Genomic DNA, 23,569 nt, shown 5'->3' on the forward strand with positions numbered 1-23,569 from the left:
CTTTAAAAACACCCCACAAGCCACCACCCGCGCTGTTAAAACCGCATTCCTAATTAGCCTAGCCCCTACAACCGCATTCATCTACTCGGGAGTAGAATCTGTCACCTGCCACTGGGAGTGAAAATTCATTATAAACTTTAAAATCCCCCTGAGCCTAAAAATAGACCAATACTCAATAACATTTCTTCCAATCGCCCTATTTGTAACATGATCAATCCTACAATTCGCCATATGATACATGGCCTCAGAGCCATACGTAACAAAATTTTTCACCTACCTACTGACATTCCTAGTCGCCATACTCCTCCTAACAACCGCAAACAACATATTCCTCCTATTCGTAGGCTGGGAAGGAGTACGAATCATGTCCTTCCTTCTCATCGGCTGATGACAAGGCCGAGCAGATGCCAACACCGCCGCCCTACAAGCCGTAATCTACAACCGAATCGGAGACATCGGACTGATCCTGAGCATAGCATGACTAGCTTCAACATTCAACACCTGAGAGATCCAACAAGCCGTACACCCCCACCAAACCCCAATCCTCCCCCTCATAGGATTAATCCTCGCAGCCGCAGGAAAATCCGCCCAATTTGGACTCCACCCATGACTGCCCGCAGCAATAGAAGGCCCCACCCCAGTATCAGCCCTACTGCACTCCAGTACCATAGTAGTAGCCGGAATCTTCCTGCTCATCCGCATGCACCCCCTGCTAGCCACCAACCAGACAGCCCTAACTGCCTGCCTATGCCTAGGTGCTCTATCAACCCTATTCGCTGCCACATGCGCCCTAACCCAAAATGACATCAAAAAAATCATTGCTTTCTCAACATCCAGCCAACTAGGACTAATAATAGTCACTATCGGACTAAACCTCCCACAACTAGCCTTCCTACACATCTCAACCCATGCCTTCTTTAAAGCCATACTATTCCTATGCTCAGGGTCTATCATCCACAACCTAAACGGAGAACAAGATATCCGAAAGATAGGAGGCCTACAGAAAATACTCCCAGTCACTACTTCCTGCCTAACCATCGGAAACCTGGCGCTGATAGGAACCCCATTCCTAGCCGGATTCTACTCAAAAGACCTCATCATCGAAAGCTTAAACACATCATACCTAAATACTTGAGCCCTACTCCTAACCCTTATAGCCACAGCATTCACCGCAACCTACAGCATCCGCATAACCATCCTAGTCCAAGCTGGACAAACCCGAATCCCCCCAATAGTATCAATAAACGAAAACAACCCACTAATCACCGCCCCCCTAACCCGACTCGCCCTAGGCAGCATTACAGCAGGAATAATCATTACCTCTTTCATCACACCAACCAAAACCCCCCCAATAACCATACCCCTTATCACCAAAACTGCTGCCATCCTCATAACAATCCTAGGAATCATCCTAGCCCTAGAACTATCGAACATAACACACACCCTCACTCACCCCAAACCAAACCCCCTCATAAACTTCTCCTCTGCATTAGGGTACTTCAACCCCCTAGTACACCGATTCTTCTCCAAAAACCTACTAGAAAAGGGACAAAACATTGCCCTACACTTGATCGACCTCTCCTGACTCAAAAAAATAGGGCCAGAGGGCCTTGCTGAACTACAAGTAGCCGCAAGCAAAGCCGCAACCTCAATACACACAGGGCTAATTAAGGCCTACCTAGGATCCTTCGCCCTCTCCATCCTGGTAATAATCCTAATAACACACAGACTCACTAATGGCCCCTAACATCCGCAAATCCCATCCCCTACTAAAAATAATCAACAACTCCCTAATCGACCTACCCGCCCCCTCCAACATCTCTGCCTGATGAAACTTCGGCTCCCTTCTAGCCATCTGCTTAGCCACACAAATCCTAACAGGCCTGCTACTAGCCATACACTACAAGGCAGACACTTCACTCGCCTTCTCCTCAGTAGCTCACACATGCCGAGACGTCCAGTACGGATGGCTCATCCGCAACCTCCACGCCAACGGAGCTTCGCTCTTCTTTATCTGCATCTACTTACACATCGGACGAGGCCTCTACTACGGCTCCTACCTATACAAAGAAACCTGAAACACAGGAGTAATCCTCCTACTCACCCTAATAGCAACTGCCTTCGTAGGGTATGTCCTACCATGAGGACAAATGTCATTCTGAGGGGCCACCGTAATCACCAACCTATTCTCAGCCATCCCGTACATTGGGCAAACTCTAGTAGAATGAGCCTGAGGAGGATTCTCAGTAGACAATCCAACCTTAACCCGATTCTTCGCCATCCACTTCCTACTGCCCTTCCTAATTGCAGGAATCACCCTAGTCCACCTAACCTTCCTACACGAATCAGGCTCAAATAACCCACTAGGAATCGTATCAGACTGCGACAAAATCCCATTCCACCCATACTTCTCCATTAAAGACAGCTTAGGGCTTACACTAATAATCACCCCTCTAATAGCACTAGCCCTATTTTCACCGAACCTCCTGGTTCTTGGAATCCTAGTTGGGAGTGGTTGGCCACATGAGATGTACAGGATTTTTACCTGTGATTTAGTCTTGACAAGGCTATGTAATTGGTTTACTAACGTCTCATAAGAAAGAAGCATGAGCGGTTAATGCAGTTGGCTTGAAACCCATCCCCAGTGCTGCCAGTGCACTCTCTGAACTCACTGAAGTGCATCCCCAGTGGTGCCAGTGCACTCTCTGCACTCACTGCACTGCATCCCCAGTGGTGCCAGTGCGCTCTCTGGAGTCACAGCACTGCATCCCCAGTGGTGCCAGTGCACTCTGTGGACTCACTGCAGTGCATCCCCAGTGGTGCCAGTGCACTCTCTGGACTCACTGCACTGCATCCCCAGTGGTGCCAGTGCACTCTCTGGACTCACTGCACTGCATCACCAGTGGTGCCAGTGCACTCTCTGGACTCACTGCAGTGCATCCCCAGTGGTGCCAGTGCACTCTCTGGACTCACTGCAGTCCATCCCCAGTGGTGCCAGTGCACTCTCTGGACTCACTGAAGTGCATCCCCAGTGGTGCCAGTGCACTCTCTGCACTCACTGCACTGCATCCACAGTGGTGCCAGTGCGCTCTCTGGAGTCACAGCACTGCATCCCCAGTGGTGCCAGTGCAATCTCTGGACTCACTGCACTGCATCCCCAGTGGTGCCAGTGCACTCTCTGAACTCACTGAAGTGCATCACCAGTGGTGCCATTGCACTCTCTGCACTCACTGCACTGCATCCCCAGTGGTGCCAGTGCACTCACTGGACTGACTGCACTGCATCCCCAGTGGTGCCAGTGCGCTCTCCGGAGTCACAGCACTGCATCCCCAGTGGTGCCAGTGCACTCACTGGACACACTGTACTGCAACACAGGTGGTACCAGTGCACTCTCTGCACTCACTGCACAGCATCCCCAGTGGTGCCAGTGCATTCACTGGACTCACTGGACTGCATCACCAGTGGTGCCAGTGCACTCTCTGGACTCAATGCACTACATCCCCTGTGGTGCCAGTGCACTCTCTGGACTCACTGCACTGCATCCCCAGTGGTGCCAGTGTACTCTCTGGACTCACTGCAGTGCATCCCCAGTGGTGCCAGAGCACTCTCTGGACTCACTGCACTGCATCCCCAGTGGTGCCAGTGCACTCTCTGGACTCACTGCACTGTATCCGCAGTGGTGTCAGTGCACTCTCTGTACTCACTGAAGTGCATCCCCAGTGGTGCCAGTGCACTCTCTGGACTCAGTGCACTGCATCCCCAGTGGTGCCAGTGCACTCTCTGGACTCACTGCACTGCATCCCCAGTGGTGCCAGTGCAATCTCTGGACTCACTGTAGTGCATCCCCAGTGGTGCCAGTGCACTCTCTGGACTCACTGCAGTGCATCCCCAGTGGTGCCAGTGCACTCTCTGGACTCACTGTACTGCATCACCAGTGGTGCCAGTGCACTCTCTGGACTCACAGCAGTGCATCCCCAGTGGTGCCAGTGCACTGTCTGGACTCACTGCACTGCATCCCCAGTGGTGCCAATGCACTCTCTGGACTCACTGCACTGCATCACAGGTGGTGCCAGTGAAGTCTCTGGACTCACTGCACTGCATCCCCAGTGGTGCCAGTGCACTCTCTGGACTCACTGCACTGCATCCCCAGTGGTGCCAGTGAAGTCTCTGGACTCACTGCACTGCATCCCCACTGCTGCCAGTGCACTCTCTGGACTCACTGCACTGCATCCCCAGTGGTGCCAGTGCACTCTCTGGACTCACTGCACTGCATCCCCAGTGGTGCCAGTGCACTCTCTCGAGTCACTGCACTGCATCCCCAGTGGTGCCAGTGCACTCACTGGACTCACTGTACTGCATCATCGGTGGTGCTAGTGCACTCTCTGGACTCACTGCACTGCATCCCCAGTGGTGCCAGTGCACTCTCTGCACTCACTGCACTGCAGGCCCAGTGGTACCAGTGCACTCTCTGGACTCACTGCACTGCATCCCCAGTGGTGCCAGTGCACTCTCTGGACTCACTGCACTGTATCCGCAGTGGTGTCAGTGCACTCTCTGTACTCACTGAAGTGCATCCCCAGTGGTGCCAGTGCACTCTCTGGACTCACTGCACTGCATCCCCAGTGGTGCCAGTGAGCTCTCTGGACTCACTGCACTGCATCCCCAGTGGTGCCAGTGTACTCACAGGATTCACTGCACTGCATCCCCAGTGGTGCTAGTGCACTCTCTGGACTCACTGCAGTGCATCCCCAGTGGTGCCAGTGCACTCTCTGGACTCACTGAAGTGCATTCTCAGTGGTGCCAGTGCACTCTCTGGGCTCACTGAAGTGCATCCCCAGTGGTGCCAGTACACTCACTGGACTCACTGCACTGCATCCCCAGTGGTGCCAGTGCACTCTCTGGACTCACTGCACTGCATCCCCAGTGGTGCCAGTGCACTCTCTGGACTCACTGTAGTGCATCCCCAGTGGTGCCAGTGCACTCTCTGGACTCACTGCAGTGCATCCCCAGTGGTGCCAGTGCACTCTCTGCACTCACTTCACTGCATCCCCAGTGGTGCCAGTGCACTCTCTGGACTCACTGCACTGCATCCCCAGTGGTGCCAGTGAAGTCTTTGGACTCACTGCACTGCATCCCCAGTGGTGCCAGTGCACTCTCTGGACTCACTGAAGTGCATCCCCAGTGGTGCCAGTGCACTCTCTGGACTCACTGCACTGCATGTCCAGTGGTGCCAGTGCACTCTGTGGACTCACTGTACTGCATCCCCAGTGGTGCCAGTGCACTCTCTGGACTCACTGTACTGCATCCCCAGTGGTGCCAGTGCACTCTCTGGACTAACTGCAGTGCATCCCCAGTGGTGCCAGTGCACTCTCTGGACTCACTGCAGTGCATCCCCAGTGGTGCCAGTGCACTCTCTGGTCTCACTGCACTGAAGCCCCAGTGGTGCCAGTGCACTCTCTGGACTCACTGCACTGCATCCCCAGTGGTGCCAGTGCACTGTCTGGACTCACTGCACTGCATCCCCAGTGGTGTCAGTGCACTCTCTGGACTCACTGTACTGCACCCCCAGTGGTGCCAGTGCACTCACTGGACTGACTGCACTGCATCCCCAATGGTGCCAGTGCGCTCTCTGGAGTCACAGCACTGCATCCCCAGTGGTGCCAGTGCACTCACTGGACTCACTGCACTGCATCACAGGTGGTGCCAGTGCACTCTCTGGACTCACTGCAGTGAATCCCCGGTGGTGCCAGTGTACTCTCTGCAGTCACTGCGCTGCATCCCCAGTGGTGCCAGTGCACTCACTGGACTCACTGGACTGCATCCCCAGTGGTGCCAGTGCACTCTCTGGACTCACTGCACTGCATCCCCAGTGGTGCCAGTGCACTCTCTGGACTCACTGCACTGCATCCCCAGTGGTGCCAGAGCACTCTCTGGACTCACTGCACTGCATCCCCAGTGGTGCCAGTGCACTCTCTGGACTCACTGCACTGCATCCCCAGTCGTGTCAGTGCACTCTCTGGACTCACTGAAGTGCATCCCCAGTTGTGCCAGTGCACTCTCTGGACTCAATGCACTGCATCCCCAGTGGTGCCAGTGCACTCTCTGGACTCAGTGCACTGCATCCCCAGTGGTGCCAGTGCAATCTCTGGACTCACTGTAGTGCATCCCCAGTGGTGCCAGTGCACTCTCTGGACTCACTGCACTGCATCCCCAGTGGTGCCAGTGCACTCTCTGGACTCACTGTACTGCATCACCAGTGGTGCCAGTGCACTCTCTGGACTCACTGCAGTGCATCCCCAGTGGTGCCAGTGCACTCTCTGGACTCACTGCACTGCAGCCCCGGTGGTGCCAGTGCAATCTCTGGACTCACTGCACTGCATCCCCAGTGGTGCCAGTGCACTCTCTGGACTCACTGCACTGCATCCCCAGTTTTGCCAGTGAAGTCTTTGGACTCACTGCACTGCATCCCCAGTGGTGCCAGTGCACTCTCTGGAGTCACTGCACTGCATGCCCAGTGGTGCCAGTGCACTCTCTGGACTCACTGCACTGCATCCGCTCATGATCGGAGGATTCGGCAACTGAGTAGTCCCCCTCATAATCGGTGCCCCCGACATAGCATTCCCGCGAATAAACAACATAAGCTTTTGACTCCTCCCCCCATCATTCCTCCTACTACTAGTCTCATCCACTGTAGAAGCTGGCGCCGGCACAGGCTGAACTGTCTACCCTCCCCTAGCAGGTAACCTTGCCCACGCCGGAGCTTCAGTAGACCTGGCTATCTTCTCACTCCACTTAGCCGGTATCTCCTCCATCCTTGGGGCCATCAACTTTATCACCACAGCCATCAACATAAAACCCCCTGCACTCTCACAATACCAAACCCCACTATTTGTCTGATCCGTACTAATTACCGCCATCCTACTCCTTCTATCACTCCCCGTACTCGCCGCCGGTATTACAATATTACTAACTGATCGAAACCTAAACACCACATTCTTCGACCCCGCTGGAGGAGGAGACCCAATCCTGTACCAACACCTATTCTGATTCTTCGGACACCCAGAAGTCTATATTCTGATCCTACCGGGGTTCGGAATCATCTCACACGTAGTCACGTACTACTCAGGCAAAAAGGAGCCCTTCGGCTACATGGGAATAGTCTGAGCCATACTATCCATCGGCTTCCTAGGATTCATCGTCTGAGCTCACCACATGTTTACAGTAGGAATAGACGTTGATACCCGAGCCTACTTTACATCAGCCACTATAATCATTGCCATCCCTACCGGAATCAAAGTATTTAGCTGACTAGCCACCCTGCACGGAGGAACAATCAAATGAGACCCCCCCAATACTATGAGCTCTAGGATTTATCTTCCTATTTACCATCGGAGGATTAACAGGAATCGTTCTTGCAAACTCTTCCCTAGACATCGCCCTGCACGACACGTACTACATAGTTGCCCACTTCCACTACGTCCTATCCATAGGCGCCGTCTTTGCCATTCTAGCAGGATTTACTCACTGATTCCCACTACTCACTGGGTTTACCCTACACCAAACATGAGCAAAAGCCCACTTCGGGGTAATATTTACAGGAGTAAACCTAACGTTCTTCCCCCAGCACTTCCTAGGCCTAGCAGGAATACCCCGACGATACTCGGACTATCCCGACGCCTACACACTATGAAACACCATTTCCTCCATCGGCTCCCTAATCTCAATAGTAGCCGTAATCATACTAATATTCATCATCTGAGAAGCCTTTCCGGCCAAACGAAAAGTCCTACAACCAGAACTAACTACCACAAACGTTGAATGAATCCACGGCTGCCCTCCCCCATACCATACTTTCGAGGAACCGGCCTTCGTCCAAGTACAAGAAAGGAAGGAATCGAACCCTCACATGCTGGTTTCAAGCCAACTGCATTAACCGCTCATGCTTCTTTCTTATGAGACGTTAGTAAACCAATTACATAGCCTTGTCAAGACTAAATCACAGGTAAAAATCCTGTACATCTCATGTGGCCAACCACTCCCAACTAGGATTCCAAGACGCCTCATCACCCATCATAGAAGAACTCGTTGAATTCCACGACCACGCCCTAATCGTTGCCCTAGCTATCTGCAGCCTAGTTCTCTACCTTTTAGCCCACATACTAACAGAAAAACTCTCGTCCAATGCTGTAGACGCCCAAGAAGTAGAGCTGATCTGGACAATCCTACCTGCTATCGTCCTGGTACTCCTCGCCCTCCCATCCCTACAAATCCTCTACATAATGGACAAAATCGATGAACCAGACCTCACCCTAAAAGCCATCGGCCACCAATGATACTGAAGCTACGAATACACAGACTTCAAAGACCTATCATTCGACTCCTACATAGTGCCCACCCCAGACTTACCCAACGGCCACTTCCGACTGCTAGAAGTTGACCACCGCGTAGTTATCCCAATAGAATCCCCCATCCGCGTGATCATTACTGCAGGAGACGTACTCCACTCCTGAGCAGTCCCAACGCTCGGAGTTAAAACAGACGCAATCCCAGGCCGACTAAACCAAACTTCATTCATTACCACCCGGCCTGGGATTTTTTACGGACAATGCTCAGAAATTTGCGGGGCTAATCACAGCTACATACCCATTGTAGTAGAATCAACCCCACTCCCACATTTCGAGGCCTGATCGTCCCTTCTATCATCATCCTAATCATTAAGAAGCTATGCAACAGCGCTAGCCTTTTAAGCTAGCCAAAGAGGGACTTCCCCCTCCTTAATGATATGCCACAGCTTAACCCCGCACCATGATTTTCAATCATAATTATAACCTGATTAACCCTAGCACTCCTCATCCAACCAAAACTACTAGCCTTCACCACAACCAACCCCCCATCAAATAAGACCTCCCTCACTACCAAACCCACACCATGATCCTGACCATGAACCTAAGCTTCTTTGACCAATTTTCCAGCCCCAATCTATTCGGCATCCCCTTAATCCTACTATCCCTACTCTTCCCAGCCCTACTATTCCCGTCCCCAAACAACCCATGAATCAACAACCGCCTTTCTACTATCCAAACATGACTCCTTCACCTAATCACAAAACAACTAATAGTCCCACTCAACAAAAATGGCCACAAATGAGCCATAATATTTACATCCCTAATAATCATACTTCTTACAATCAACCTTCTAGGCCTCCTTCCATATACATTCACCCCAACCACCCAACTATCTATGAACATAGCCCTAGCCTTCCCACTATGGCTCGCCACACTACTAACAGGCCTACAAAACCAACCATCAGCCTCTTTAGCCCACCTATTACCCGAAGGTACCCCTACACCCCTAATCCCCGCACTAATCCTGATCGAAACAACCAGCCTACTAATCCGCCCCCTAGCCCTCGGAGTCCGCCTTACAGCCAACCTTACAGCAGGACACTTACTCATCCAACTCATCTCTACAGCCTCCATTGCATTAATACCCACCCTTCCTGCAGTATCCATCCTAACAATAATCATCCTACTACTCCTAACCATCCTAGAAGTAGCAGTAGCCATAATCCAGGCCTACGTCTTCGTGCTCCTTCTAAGCCTATACTTACAAGAAAACATCTAATGGCACACCAAGCACACTCATACCACATAGTTGACCCAAGCCCTTGACCAATCTTCGGGGCAGCCGCCGCCCTACTCACAACCTCAGGATTAATCATGTGATTCCACTACAACTCATCCATACTACTAACCCTAGGCCTCATCTCAATACTCCTAGTAATACTCCAATGATGACGAGACATTGTACGAGAAAGCACCTTCCAAGGCCATCACACTCCCACAGTCCAAAAAGGCCTACGATACGGCATAATCCTTTTCATCACATCCGAAGCATTCTTCTTCTTAGGGTTCTTCTGAGCGTTCTTCCACTCGAGCCTGGCCCCAACCCCAGAACTAGGAGGCCAATGACCCCCAACAGGAATTAAACCACTCAACCCGATAGAAGTCCCCCTACTAAACACAGCCATCCTACTAGCCTCAGGCGTTACCGTAACGTGAGCCCATCACAGCATCACAGAAGGAAACCGAAAACACGCCATCCACGCCCTAACCCTAACGATCCTCCTGGGATTCTACTTCACAGCCCTACAAGCAATAGAATACCACGAAGCCCCATTCTCAATCGCCGATAGCGTCTACGGATCTACCTTCTTCGTTGCCACTGGATTCCACGGACTCCACGTAATCATCGGATCCTCCTTCCTGACCGTCTGCCTCTTCCGACTGATCAAGTTCCACTTTACATCAGACCACCACTTCGGATTCGAGGCAGCAGCCTGATACTGACACTTCGTAGACGTCATCTGACTATTCCTCTACATAACCATCTACTGATGAGGATCTTGCTCTTCTAGTATATTAATTACAATTGACTTCCAATCTCTAGAATCTGGTATAAACCCAGAGGAGAGCAATGAACGCACTCATGTTCATATTCGCCCTATCATCAATCCTAAGCGCCGCCCTAACCGCATTAAACTTCTGACTCGCCCAAATAAACCCCGACTCAGAGAAACTCTCACCGTACGAATGTGGATTCGACCCACTTGGATCTGCTCGATTACCATTCTCAGTCCGATTCTTCCTCAGTAGCCATCCTGTTCGTCCTATTCGACCTAGAAATCGCCCTCCTACTCCCCCTGCCATGAGCCGTCCAACTCCAATCCCCCCTAATGACCCTCACCTGAACTGTAGTGATCCTCCTTCTCCTAACACTCGGACTGGCCTACGAGTGAATTCAAGGGGGCCTAGAATGAGCAGAATAACAGAAAGTTAGTCTAACCAAAAAGATAGCTGGTTTCGACCCAGCAGATTACAGCCAACCCTGTAACTTTTTTATGTCGCCCCTACATTTAAGCTTCTACTCAGCCTTCATTTTCAGCGGACTAGGACTAGCCTTCCACCGAACCCACCTAGTATCCGCCCTACTATGCCTTGAAAGCATAATATTATCGATATTCGTAGGCCTATCAATATGATCCATCGAAAACCAAGTCTCCTCATTCACCATGGTACCAATTCTCATGCTAACCTTCTCAGCGTGTGAGGCGGGCACAGGCCTGGCCATCCTAGTAGCCTCCACCCGCACACATGGCTCCGACCATCTACACAACCTAAACCTCCTGCAATGCTAAAAATCATCCTACCCACAATCATACTTCTTCCAACAGCCCTGCTGTCTCCACCAAAATTTCTATGGACTAACACCACCTTATACAGCCTCCTAATCGCTGCCCTAAGCCTACAGTGATTAATCCCAACCTACTACCCCTACAAATTTTTATCCAACTGAACAGGAATTGACCAAATCTCATCCCCCCTCCTAGTACTATCCTGCTGACTACTCCCACTCATAATCATAGCAAGCCAAAACCACCTGCAACAAGAACCCCTACAACGCAAACGAATCTTTATCTCAACCTTAGTCGCAGTCCAGCCATTCATCCTACTAGCCTTTTCCACCACAGAACTAGCACTATTTTACATCTCATTTGAAGCAACCCTCATTCCCACCCTAATCTTAATCACCCGATGGGGGAACCAACCAGAACGCCTAAGCGCTGGCATCTACCTGCTATTCTACACGCTAGTAAGCTCTCTACCCCTGCTAATCACAATCATACACCTATACGTGAAAATTGGCACCCTGCACCTGCCAACCCTACAACTAACCCACCCAACCCTATCCACCTCATGGACAGGAATACTATCAGGTCTAGCACTGCTCATAGCATTCATAGTAAAAGCCCCACTATACGGCCTACACCTCTGACTGCCAAAAGCCCACGTAGAAGCACCCATCGCAGGCTCAATACTCCTCGCCGCCCTACTACTAAAGCTAGGAGGATACGGAATTATACGAGTCACTCTATTTATGGGCCCACTGTCCAACCTCCTGCACTACCCCTTCCTAACCCTGGCCCTATGAGGCGCCCTAATGACTAGCTCAATCTGCCTACGACAGACAGACCTAAAATCACTAATCGCTTATTCATCCGTTAGCCACATAGGCCTAGTTATCGCCGCAGGAATAATCCAAACCCACTGATCATTCTCAGGGGCAATGATCCTAATAATTTCCCATGGACTAACTTCCTCCATACTATTCTGCCTAGCCAACACAAACTATGAACGTACGCACAGCCGAATTCTACTACTCACACGAGGCCTACAACCTCTCCTACCACTCATAGCTACCTGATGATTGCTGGCCAATCTAACAAACATAGCCTTACCCCCAACAACAAACCTCATAGCAGAGCTAACCATTATAATCACCTTATTCAACTGATCTGCCTTCACGATCATCCTAACAGGAATCGCAACCCTACTAACCGCCTCCTACACCTTATTCATACTACTAATGACCCAACGAGGCTCAATCCCCTCCCACATCACATCTATGCAAAACTCAACCACGCGAGAACACCTGCTCATAACACTCCACATTATCCCAATATTCCTCCTAATCCTCAAACCCGAACTGATCTCCGGAATCCCCTCATGCAAGTATAGTTTAAACCAAACATTAGACTGTGATTCTAAGAATAGAAGTTCAAACCTTCTTACCTGCCGAGGGGAAGGTTTAACCAACAAGAGCTGCTAACTCTTACATCTGAGCCTAAAACCTCAGCCCCCTTACTTTTAAAGGATAACAACAATCCACTGGTCTTAGGAACCACCCATCTTGGTGCAAATCCAAGTAAAAGTAGTGAACCCCACACTACTAATCAACTCCCTCACACTACTCACGCTGACAATCCTCCTAACCCCAATCATCCTGCCATTTCTATTTAAAAACTTTAAAAACACCCCACAAGCCACCACCCGCGCTGTTAAAACCGCATTCCTAATTAGCCTAGCCCCTACAACCGCATTCATCTACTCGGGAGTAGAATCTGTCACCTGCCACTGGGAGTGAAAATTCATTATAAACTTTAAAATCCCCCTGAGCCTAAAAATAGACCAATACTCAATAACATTTCTTCCAATCGCCCTATTTGTAACATGATCAATCCTACAATTCGCCATATGATACATGGCCTCAGAGCCATACGTAACAAAATTTTTCACCTACCTACTGACATTCCTAGTCGCCATACTCCTCCTAACAACCGCAAACAACATATTCCTCCTATTCGTAGGCTGGGAAGGAGTACGAATCATGTCCTTCCTTCTCATCGGCTGATGACAAGGCCGAGCAGATGCCAACACCGCCGCCCTACAAGCCGTAATCTACAACCGAATCGGAGACATCGGACTGATCCTGAGCATAGCATGACTAGCTTCAACATTCAACACCTGAGAGATCCAACAAGCCGTACACCCCCACCAAACCCCAATCCTCCCCCTCATAGGATTAATCCTCGCAGCCGCAGGAAAATCCGCCCAATTTGGACTCCACCCATGACTGCCCGCAGCAATAGAAGGCCCCACCCCAGTATCAGCCCTACTGCACTCCAGTACCATAGTAGTAGCCGGAATCTTCCTGCTCATCCGCATGCACCCCCTACTAGCCACCAACCAGACAGCCCTAACTGCCTGCCTATGCCTAGGTGCTCTATCAACCCTATTCGCTGCCACATGCGCCCTAACCCAAAATGACATCAAAAAAATCATTGCTTTCTCAACATCCAGCCAACTAGGACTAATAATAGTCACTATCGGACTAAACCTCCCACAACTAGCCTTCCTACACATCTCAACCCATGCCTTCTTTAAAGCCATACTATTCCTATGCTCAGGGTCTATCATCCACAACCTAAACGGAGAACAAGATATCCGAAAGATAGGAGGCCTACAGAAAATACTCCCAGTCACTACTTCCTGCCTAACCATCGGAAACCTGGCGCTGATAGGAACCCCATTCCTAGCCGGATTCTACTCAAAAGACCTCATCATCGAAAGCTTAAACACATCATACCTAAATACTTGAGCCCTACTCCTAACCCTTATAGCCACAGCATTCACCGCAACCTACAGCATCCGCATAACCATCCTAGTCCAAGCTGGACAAACCCGAATCCCCCCAATAGTATCAATAAACGAAAACAACCCACTAATCACCGCCCCCCTAACCCGACTCGCCCTAGGCAGCATTACAGCAGGAATAATCATTACCTCTTTCATCACACCAACCAAAACCCCCCCAATAACCATACCCCTTATCACCAAAACCGCTGCCATCCTCATAACAATCCTAGGAATCATCCTAGCCCTAGAACTATCGAACATAACACACACCCTCACTCACCCCAAACCAAACCCCCTCATAAACTTCTCCTCTGCATTAGGGTACTTCAACCCCCTAGTACACCGATTCTTCTCCAAAAACCTACTAGAAAAGGGACAAAACATTGCCCTACACTTGATCGACCTCTCCTGACTCAAAAAAATAGGGCCAGAGGGCCTTGCTGAACTACAAGTAGCCGCAAGCAAAGCCGCAACCTCAATACACACAGGGCTAATTAAGGCCTACCTAGGATCCTTCGCCCTCTCCATCCTGGTAATAATCCTAATAACACACAGACTCACTAATGGCCCCTAACATCCGCAAATCCCATCCCCTACTAAAAATAATCAACAACTCCCTAATCGACCTACCCGCCCCCTCCAACATCTCTGCCTGATGAAACTTCGGCTCCCTTCTAGCCATCTGCTTAGCCACACAAATCCTAACAGGCCTGCTACTAGCCATACACTACAAGGCAGACACTTCACTCGCCTTCTCCTCAGTAGCTCACACATGCCGAGACGTCCAGTACGGATGGCTCATCCGCAACCTCCACGCCAACGGTGCTTCGCTCTTCTTTATCTGCATCTACTTACACATCGGACGAGGCCTCTACTACGGCTCCTACCTATACAAAGAAACCTGAAACACAGGAGTAATCCTCCTACTCACCCTAATAGCAACTGCCTTCGTAGGGTATGTCCTACCATGAGGACAAATGTCATTCTGAGGGGCCACCGTAATCACCAACCTATTCTCAGCCATCCCGTACATTGGGCAAACTCTAGTAGAATGAGCCTGAGGAGGATTCTCAGTAGACAATCCAACCTTAACCCGATTCTTCGCCATCCACTTCCTACTGCCCTTCCTAATTGCAGGAATCACCCTAGTCCACCTAACCTTCCTACACGAATCAGGCTCAAATAACCCACTAGGAATCGTATCAGACTGCGACAAAATCCCATTCCACCCATACTTCTCCATTAAAGACAGCTTAGGGCTTACCCTAATAATCACCCCTCTAATAGCACTAGCCCTATTTTCACCGAACCTCCTGGTTCTTGGAATCCTAGTTGGGAGTGGTTGGCCACATGAGATGTACAGGATTTTTACCTGTGATATAGTCTTGACAAGGCTATGTAATTGGTTTACTAACGTCTCATAAGAAAGAAGCATGAGCGGTTAATGCAGTTGGCTTGAAACCCATCCCCAGTGGTGCAAGTGCACTCTCTGGACTCACTGCAGTGCATCCCCAGTGGTGCCAGTGCACTCTCTGGACTCACTGCACTGCATCCCCAGTGGTGCCAGTGCACTCTCTGGACTCACTGCACTGCATCCCCAGTGGTGCCAGTGCACTCTCTGGACTCACTGCAGTGCATCCCCAGTGGTGCCAGTGCACTCTCTGGACTCACTGCACTGCATGCCCAGTGGTGCCAGTGCACTCTCTGGACTCACTGTACTGCATCCCCACTGGTGCCAGTGCACTCTGTGGACTCACTGTACTGCTTCCCCCGTGGTGACAGTGCACTCTCTGGACTCACTGCAGTGCATCCCCAGTGGTGCCAGTGCACTCTCTGGACTCACTGCAGTGCATCCCCAGTGGAGCCAGTGCACTCTCTGGACTCACTGCAGTGCATCACCAGTGGTGCCAGTGCACTCTCTGGACTCACTGCACTGCATCTCCAGTGGTGCCAGTGCACTCTCTGGACTCACTGCACTGCATCCCCAGTGCTGCCAGTGCACTCTCTTGAGTCACTGCACTGCATCCCCAGTGGTGCAAGAGCACTCTCTGGACTCACAGCAGTGCATCACCAGTGGTGCCAGTGCACTCTCTGGACTCACTGCACTGCATCCCCAGTGGTGCCAGTGCACTCTCTGGAGTGACTGCAGTGCATCCCCAGTGGTGCCAGTGCACTCTCTGGACTCACTGCAGTGCATCCCCAGTGGTGCCAGAGCACTCTCTGGACTCACTGCACTGCATCCCCAGTGGTGCCAGAGCACTCTCTGGACTCACTGCACTGCATCCCCAGTGGTGCCAGTGCACTCTCTGGACTCACTGCACTGCATCCCCAGTGGTGCCAGTGCACTCTCTGGACTCACTAAACTGCATCACCAGTGGTGCCAGTGCACTCTCTGGACTCACTGCACTGCATCCCCAGTGGTGCCAGTGCAATCTCTGGACTCACTGTAGTGCATCCCCAGTGGTGCCAGTGCACTCTCTGGACTCACTGCAGTGCATCCCCAGTGGTGCCAGTGCACTCTCTGGACTCACTGCAGTGCATCCCCAGTGGTGCCAGTGCACTCTCTGGACTCACTGCACTGCATCCCCAGTGGTGCCAGTGCACTCTCTGCACTCACTGCACTGCATTCCCAGTGGTGCCAGTGAAGTCTCTGGACTCACTGCACTGCATCCCCAGTGGTGCCAGTGCACTCTCTGGACTCACTGCACTGCATCCCCACTGCTGCCAGTGCACTCTCTGGACTCACTGCAGTGCATCCCCAGTGGTGCCAGTGCACTCTCTGGACTCACTGCATTGCATCCCCAGTGGTGCCAGTGCACTCTCTGGACTCACTGCACTACATCCCCAGTAGTGCCAGTGCACTCACTGGACTCACTGTACTGCATCATTGGTGGTGCCAGTGCACTCTCTGGACTCACTTCACTGCATCCCCAGTGGTGCCAGTGCACTCTCTGGACTCACTGCACTGCAGGCCCAGTGGTACCAGTGCACTCACTGGACTCACTGTACTGCATCACCAGTGGTGCCAGTGCACTCTCTGGACTCACTGCACTGCATCCCCAGTGGTGCCAGTGCACTCTCTGGACTCACTGAAGTGCATTCTCAGTGGTGCCAGTGCACTCTCTGGGCTCACTGAAGTGCATCCCCAGTGGTGCCAGTACACTCACTGGACTCACTGCACTGCATCCCCAGTGGTGCCAGTGCACTCTCTGGACTCACTGCAGTGCATCCCCAGTGGTGCCAGTGCACTCTCTGCACTCACTTCACTGCATCCCCAGTGGTGCCAGTGCACTCTCTGGACTCACTGCACTGCATCCCCAGTGGTGCCAGTGAAGTCTTTGGACTCACTGCACTGCATCCCCAGTGTTGCCAGTGCACTCTGTGGAGTCACTCAAGTGCATCCCCAGTGGTGCCAGTGCACTCTCTGGACTCACTGCAGTGCATCCCCAGTGGTGCCAGTGCACTCTCTGGTCTCACTGCACTGCATTCCCAGTGGTGCCAGTGCAGTCTCTGGACTCACTGCACTGCATCCCCAGTGGTGCCAGTGCACTGTCTGGACTCACTGCACTGCATCCCCAGTGGTGCCAGTGCACTCACTGGACTGACTGCACTGCATCCCCAGTGGTGCCAGTGCGCTCTCTGGAGTCACAGCACTGCATCCCCAGTGGTGCCAGTGCACTCACTGGACTCACTGCACTGCATCCCCAGTGGTGCCAGTGCACTCTCTGGACTCACTGCAGTGAATCCCCGGTGGTGCCAGTGTACTCTCTGCAGTCACTGCACTGCATCCCCAGTGGTGCCAGTGCACTCACTGGACTCACTGGACTGCATCCCCAGTGGTGCCAGTGAACTCTCTGGACTCACTGCACTGCATCCCCAGTGGTGCCAGTGTACTCTCTGGACTCACTGCAGTGCATCCCCAGTGGTGCCAGAGCACTCTCTGGACTCACTGCACTGCATCCCCAGTGGTGCCAGTGCACTCTCTGGACTCAGTGCACTGCATCCCCAGTGGTGCCAGTGCAATCTCTGGACTCACTGTAGTGCATCCCCAGTGGTGCCAGTGCACTCTCTGGACTCACTGCAGTGCATCCCCAGTGGTGCCAGTGCACTCTCTGGACTCACTGTACTGCATCACCAGTGGTGCCAGTGCACTCTCTGGACTCCCTGCAGTGCATCCCCAGTGGTGCCAGTGCAATCTCTGGACTCACTGCACTGCATCCCCAGTGGTGCCAGTGCAATCTCTGGACTCACTGCACTGCATCCCCAGTGGTGCCAGTGCACTCTCTGGACTCACTGCACTGCATCTCCAGTTTTGCCAGTGAAGTCTTTGGACTCACTGCACTGCATCCCCAGTGGTGCCAGTGCACTCTCTGGAGTCACTGAAGTGCATCCCCAGTGGTGCCAGTGCACTCTCTGGACTCACTGCGCTGCATGCCCAGTGGTGCCACTGCACTCTCTGGACTCACTGTACTGCATCCCCACTGGTACCAGTGCACTCTGTGGACTCACTGTACTGCATCCCCAGTGGTGACAGTGCACTCTCTGGACTCACTGCACTGCATCCCCAGTGGTGCCAGTGCACTCTCTGGACTCACTGCACTGCATCCCCAGTGCTGCCAGTGCACTCTCTGGACTCACTGCACTGCATCCCCAGTGCTGCCAGTGCACTCTCTGGACTCACTGCAGTGCATCCACAGTGGTGCCAGTGCACTCACTGGACTCACTGCAGTGCATTCCCTCTGGTGCCAGTGCACTCTCTGGACTCACTGCACTGCATCCCCAGTGGTGCCAGTGCACTCTCTGGACTCACTGCACTGCATCCCCAGTGGTGCCAGTGCATTCTCTGGACTCACTGCAGTGCATCACCAGTGGTGCCAGTGCACTCTCTGGACTCACTGAGGTGCATCCCCAGTGGTGCCAGTGCAATCTCTGGACTCACTGCAGTGCATCCCCAGTGGTGCCAGTGCACACTCTGGACTCACTGCACTGCATCCCCAGTGGTGCCAGTGCACTCTCTGGACTCACTGCACTGCATCCCCAGTGTTCACAGTGCACTCTCTGCACTCACTACACTGCATCCCCAGTGGTGCCAGTGCACTCTCTGGACTCACTGCACTGCATCCCCAGTGGTGCCAGTGCACTCTGTGGACTCACTGCACTGCATCCCCAGTGGTGTCAGTGCACTCTCTGGACTCACTGCACTGCATCCCCAGTGGTGCCAGTGCACTCTCTGGACTCACTGCACTGCATCCCCAGTGGAGCCCGTGCACTCTCTGGACTCACTGAAGTGCATCCCCAGTGGTGCCAGTGCACTCTCTGGACTCACTGCAGTGCATCCCCGTTGGTGCCAGTGCACTCTCTGGACTCACTGAAGTGCATTCTCAGTGGTTCCAGCGCACTCTCTGGACTCACTGCAGTGCATCCCCAGTGGTGCCAGTGCGCTCTCTGGACTCACTGCACTGCATCCCCAGTGCTGCCAGTGCACTCTCTGGACTCACTGCACTGCATCCCCAGTGGTGCCAGTGCACTCTCTGGACTCACTGCAGTGCATCCCCTGTGGTGCCAGTGCACTCTCTGGACTCACTGCACTGCATGTCCAGTGGTGCAAGTGCACTCTCTGGACTCACTGCAGTGCATCCCCAGTGGTGCCAGTGCACTCTCTGGACTCACTGCAGTGCATCCCCACTGCTGCCAGTGCACTCTCTGGACTCACAGCAGTGCATCCCCAGTGGTGCCAGTGCACTCTCTGGACTCACTGCACTGCATCCGCAGTGGTGCCAATGCACTCTCTGGACTCACTGCACTGCATCCCCAGTGGTGCCAGTGCACTCTCTGGACTCACTGCACTGCATCCCAAGTGGTGCCAGTGCACTCTCTGGACTCACTGCACTGCATCCCCAGTGGTGCCAGTGCACTCTCTCGAGTCACTGCACTACATCCCCAGTGGTGCCAGTGCGCTCACTGGACTCACTGTACTGCATCATCTGTGGTGCCAGTGCACTCTCTGGAGTGACTGCAGTGCATCCCCAGTGGTGCCAGTGCACTCTCTGGACTCACTGCACTGCATCCCCAGTGGTGCCAATGCACTCTCTGGACTCACTGCACTGCATCCCCAGTGGTGCCACTGCACTCTCTCGAGTCACTGCACTACATCCCCAGTGGTGCCAGTGCGCTCACTGGACTCACTGTACTGCATCATCTGTGGTGCCAGTGCACTCTCTGCAGTCACTGCACTGCATCCCCAGTGGTGCCAGTGCACTCACTGGACTCACTGGACTGCATCCCCAGTGGTGCCAGTGAACTCTCTGGACTCACTGCACTGCATTCCCAGTGGTGCCAGTGTACTCTCTGGACTCACTGCAGTGCATCCCCAGTGGTGCCAGAGCACTCTCTGGACTCACTGCACTGCATCCCCAGTGGTGCCAGTGCACTCTCTGAACTCAGTGCACTGCATCCACAGTGGTGCCAGTGAAATCTCTGTACTCACTGTAGTGCATCCCCAGTGGTGCCAGTGCACTCTCTGGACTCACTGCAGTGCATCCCCAGTGGTGCCAGTGCACTCTCTGGACTCACTGTACTGCATCACCAGTGGTGCCAGTGCACTCTCTGGACTCCCTGCAGTGCATCCCCAGTGGTGCCAGTGCACTCACTGGACTCACTGCACTGCATCCCCAGTGGTGCCAGTGCAATCTATGGACTCACTGCACTGCATCCCCAGTGGTGTCAGTGCAATCTCTGGACTCACTGCACTGCATCTCCAGTTTTGCCAGTGAAGTCTTTGGACTCACTGCACTGCATCCCCAGTGGTGCCAGTGCACTCTCTGGAGTCACTGAAGTGCATCCCCAGTGGTGCCAGTGCACTCTCTGGACTCACTGCACTGCATGCCCAGTGGTGCCACTGCACTCTCTGGACTCACTGTACTGCATCCCCACTGGTACCAGTGCACTCTGTGGACTCACTGTACTGCATCCCCAGTGGTGACAGTGCACTCTCTGGACTCCCTGCAGTGCATCCCCAGTGGTGCCAGTGCACTCACTGGACTCACTGCACTGCATCCCCAGTGGTGCCAGTGCACTCACTGGACTCACTGGACTGCATCCCCAGTGGTGCCAGTGAACTCTCTGGACTCACTGCACTGCATTCCCAGTGGTGCCAGTGTACTCTCTGGACTCACTGCAGTGCATCCCCAGTGGTGCCAGAGCACTCTCTGGACTCACTGCACTGCATCCCCAGTGGTGCCAGTGCACTCTCTGGACTCAGTGCACTGCATCCACAGTGGTGCCAGTGAAATCTCTGTACTCACTGTAGTGCATCCCCAGTGGTGCCAGTGCACTCTCTGGACTCACTGCAGTGCATCCCCAGTGGTGCCAGTGCACTCTCTGGACTCACTGTACTGCATCACCAGTGGTGCCAGTGCACTCTCTGGACTCCCTGCAGTGCATCCCCAGTGGTGCCAGTGCACTCACTGGACTCACTGCACTGCATCCCCAGTGGTGCCAGTGCAATCTATGGACTCACTGCACTGCATCCCCAGTGGTGTCAGTGCAATCTCTGGACTCACTGCACTGCATCTCCAGTTTTGCCAGTGAAGTCTTTGGACTCACTGCACTGCATCCCCAGTGGTGCCAGTGCACTCTCTGGAGTCACTGAAGTGCATCCCCAGTGGTGCCAGTGCACTCTCTGGACTCACTGCACTGCATGCCCAGTGGTGCCACTGCACTCTCTGGACTCACTGTACTGCATCCCCACTGGTACCAGTGCACTCTGTGGACTCACTGTACTGCATCCCCAGTGGTGACAGTGCACTCTCTGGACTCACTGCACTGCATCCCCAGTGGTGCCAGTGCACTCTCTGGACTCACTGCAGTGCATCCCCAGTGGTGCCAGTGCACTCTCTGGACTCACTGCACTGCATCCCCAGTGGTGCCAGTGCACTCTCTGGACTCACTGCAGTGCATCCACAGTGGTACCAGTGCACTCACTGGACTCACTGCAGTGCATTCCCTCTGGTGCCAGTGCACTCTCTGGACTCACTGCACTGCATCCCCAGTGGTGCCAGTGCACTCTCTGGACTCAGTGCACTGCATCCACAGTGGTGCCAGTGAAATCTCTGTACTCACTGTAGTGCATCCCCAGTGGTGCCAGTGCACTCTCTGGACTCACTGCAGTGCATCCCCAGTGGTGCCAGTGCACTCTCTGGACTCACTGTACTGCATCACCAGTGGTGCCAGTGCACTCTCTGGACTCCCTGCAGTGCATCCCCAGTGGTGCCAGTGCACTCACTGGACTCACTGCACTGCATCCCCAGTGGTGCCAGTGCAATCTATGGACTCACTGCACTGCATCCCCAGTGGTGTCAGTGCAATCTCTGGACTCACTGCACTGCATCTCCAGTTTTGCCAGTGAAGTCTTTGGACTCACTGCACTGCATCCCCAGTGGTGCCAGTGCACTCTCTGGAGTCACTGAAGTGCATCCCCAGTGGTGCCAGTGCACTCTCTGGACTCACTGCACTGCATGCCCAGTGGTGCCACTGCACTCTCTGGACTCACTGTACTGCATCCCCACTGGTACCAGTGCACTCTGTGGACTCACTGTACTGCATCCCCAGTGGTGACAGTGCACTCTCTGGACTCACTGCACTGCATCCCCAGTGGTGCCAGTGCACTCTCTGGACTCACTGCAGTGCATCCCCAGTGGTGCCAGTGCACTCTCTGGACTCACTGCACTGCATCCCCACTGGTGCCAGTGCACTCTCTGGACTCACTGCAGTGCATCCACAGTGGTACCAGTGCACTCACTGGACTCACTGCAGTGCATTCCCTCTGGTGCCAGTGCACTCTCTGGACTCACTGCACTGCATCCCCAGTGGTGCCAGTGCACTCTCTGGACTCACTGCACTGCATCCCCAGTGCTGCCAGTGCATTCTCTGGACTCACTGCAGTGCATCACCAGTGGTGCCAGTGCACTCTCTGGACTCACTGAGGTGCATCCCCAGTGGTGCCAGTGCAATCTCTGGACTCACTGCAGTGCATCCCCAGTGGTGCCAGTGCACTCTCTGGACTCACTGCACTGCATCCCCAGTGGAGCCCGTGCACTCTCTGGACTCACTGAAGTGCATCCCCAGTGGTGCCAGTGCACTCTCTGGACTCACTGCAGTGCATCCCCGTTGGTGCCAGTGCACTCTCTGGACTCACTGCAGTGCATCCCCAGTGGTGCCAGTGCACTCTCTGGACTCAATGAAGTGCATTCTCAGTGGTGCCAGTGCACTCTCTGGACTCACTGCACTGCATCCCCAGTGGTGCCAGTACACTCACAGGACTGACTGCACTGCATCCCCAGTGGAGCCAGTGCGCTCTCTGGACTCACTGCACTGCATCCCCATTGGTGCCAGTGCATTCTCTGGACTCACCGCACTGCACCCTGAGTGGTGCCAGTGCACTCTCTGGACTCACTGCAGTGCATCCCCAGTGGTGCCAGTGCACTCTCTGGACTCACTGTACTGCATCCCCAGTGTTGCCAGTGCACTCTCTG

At 53.2% G+C, this 23,569-nt stretch overlaps 2 long non-coding RNA genes across 2 annotated transcripts in view; one reads left to right on the forward strand and one right to left on the reverse strand.

The window, feature by feature from the left end:
* Positions 1-15,294, reverse strand: part of LOC310879939 — a 33,364-nt gene extending 18,070 nt beyond the window's left edge. Inside the window, exon 1 of the long non-coding RNA XR_014571268.1 lies at positions 14,473-15,294. This is a non-coding gene — a long non-coding RNA (uncharacterized lncRNA). The remainder of the gene's footprint in view (positions 1-14,472) is intronic.
* LOC310879940 overlaps positions 1-23,569 on the forward strand; it is a 218,228-nt gene that overhangs the window by 127,475 nt on the left and 67,184 nt on the right. The gene's annotated exons all lie outside the window — the stretch shown is intronic.

The sequence above is a fragment of the Anser anser genome (genome assembly GCF_964211835.1).
Source record: "Anser anser genome assembly, chromosome: 11".
In the NCBI taxonomy this organism is placed as follows: domain Eukaryota; kingdom Metazoa; phylum Chordata; class Aves; order Anseriformes; family Anatidae; genus Anser; species Anser anser.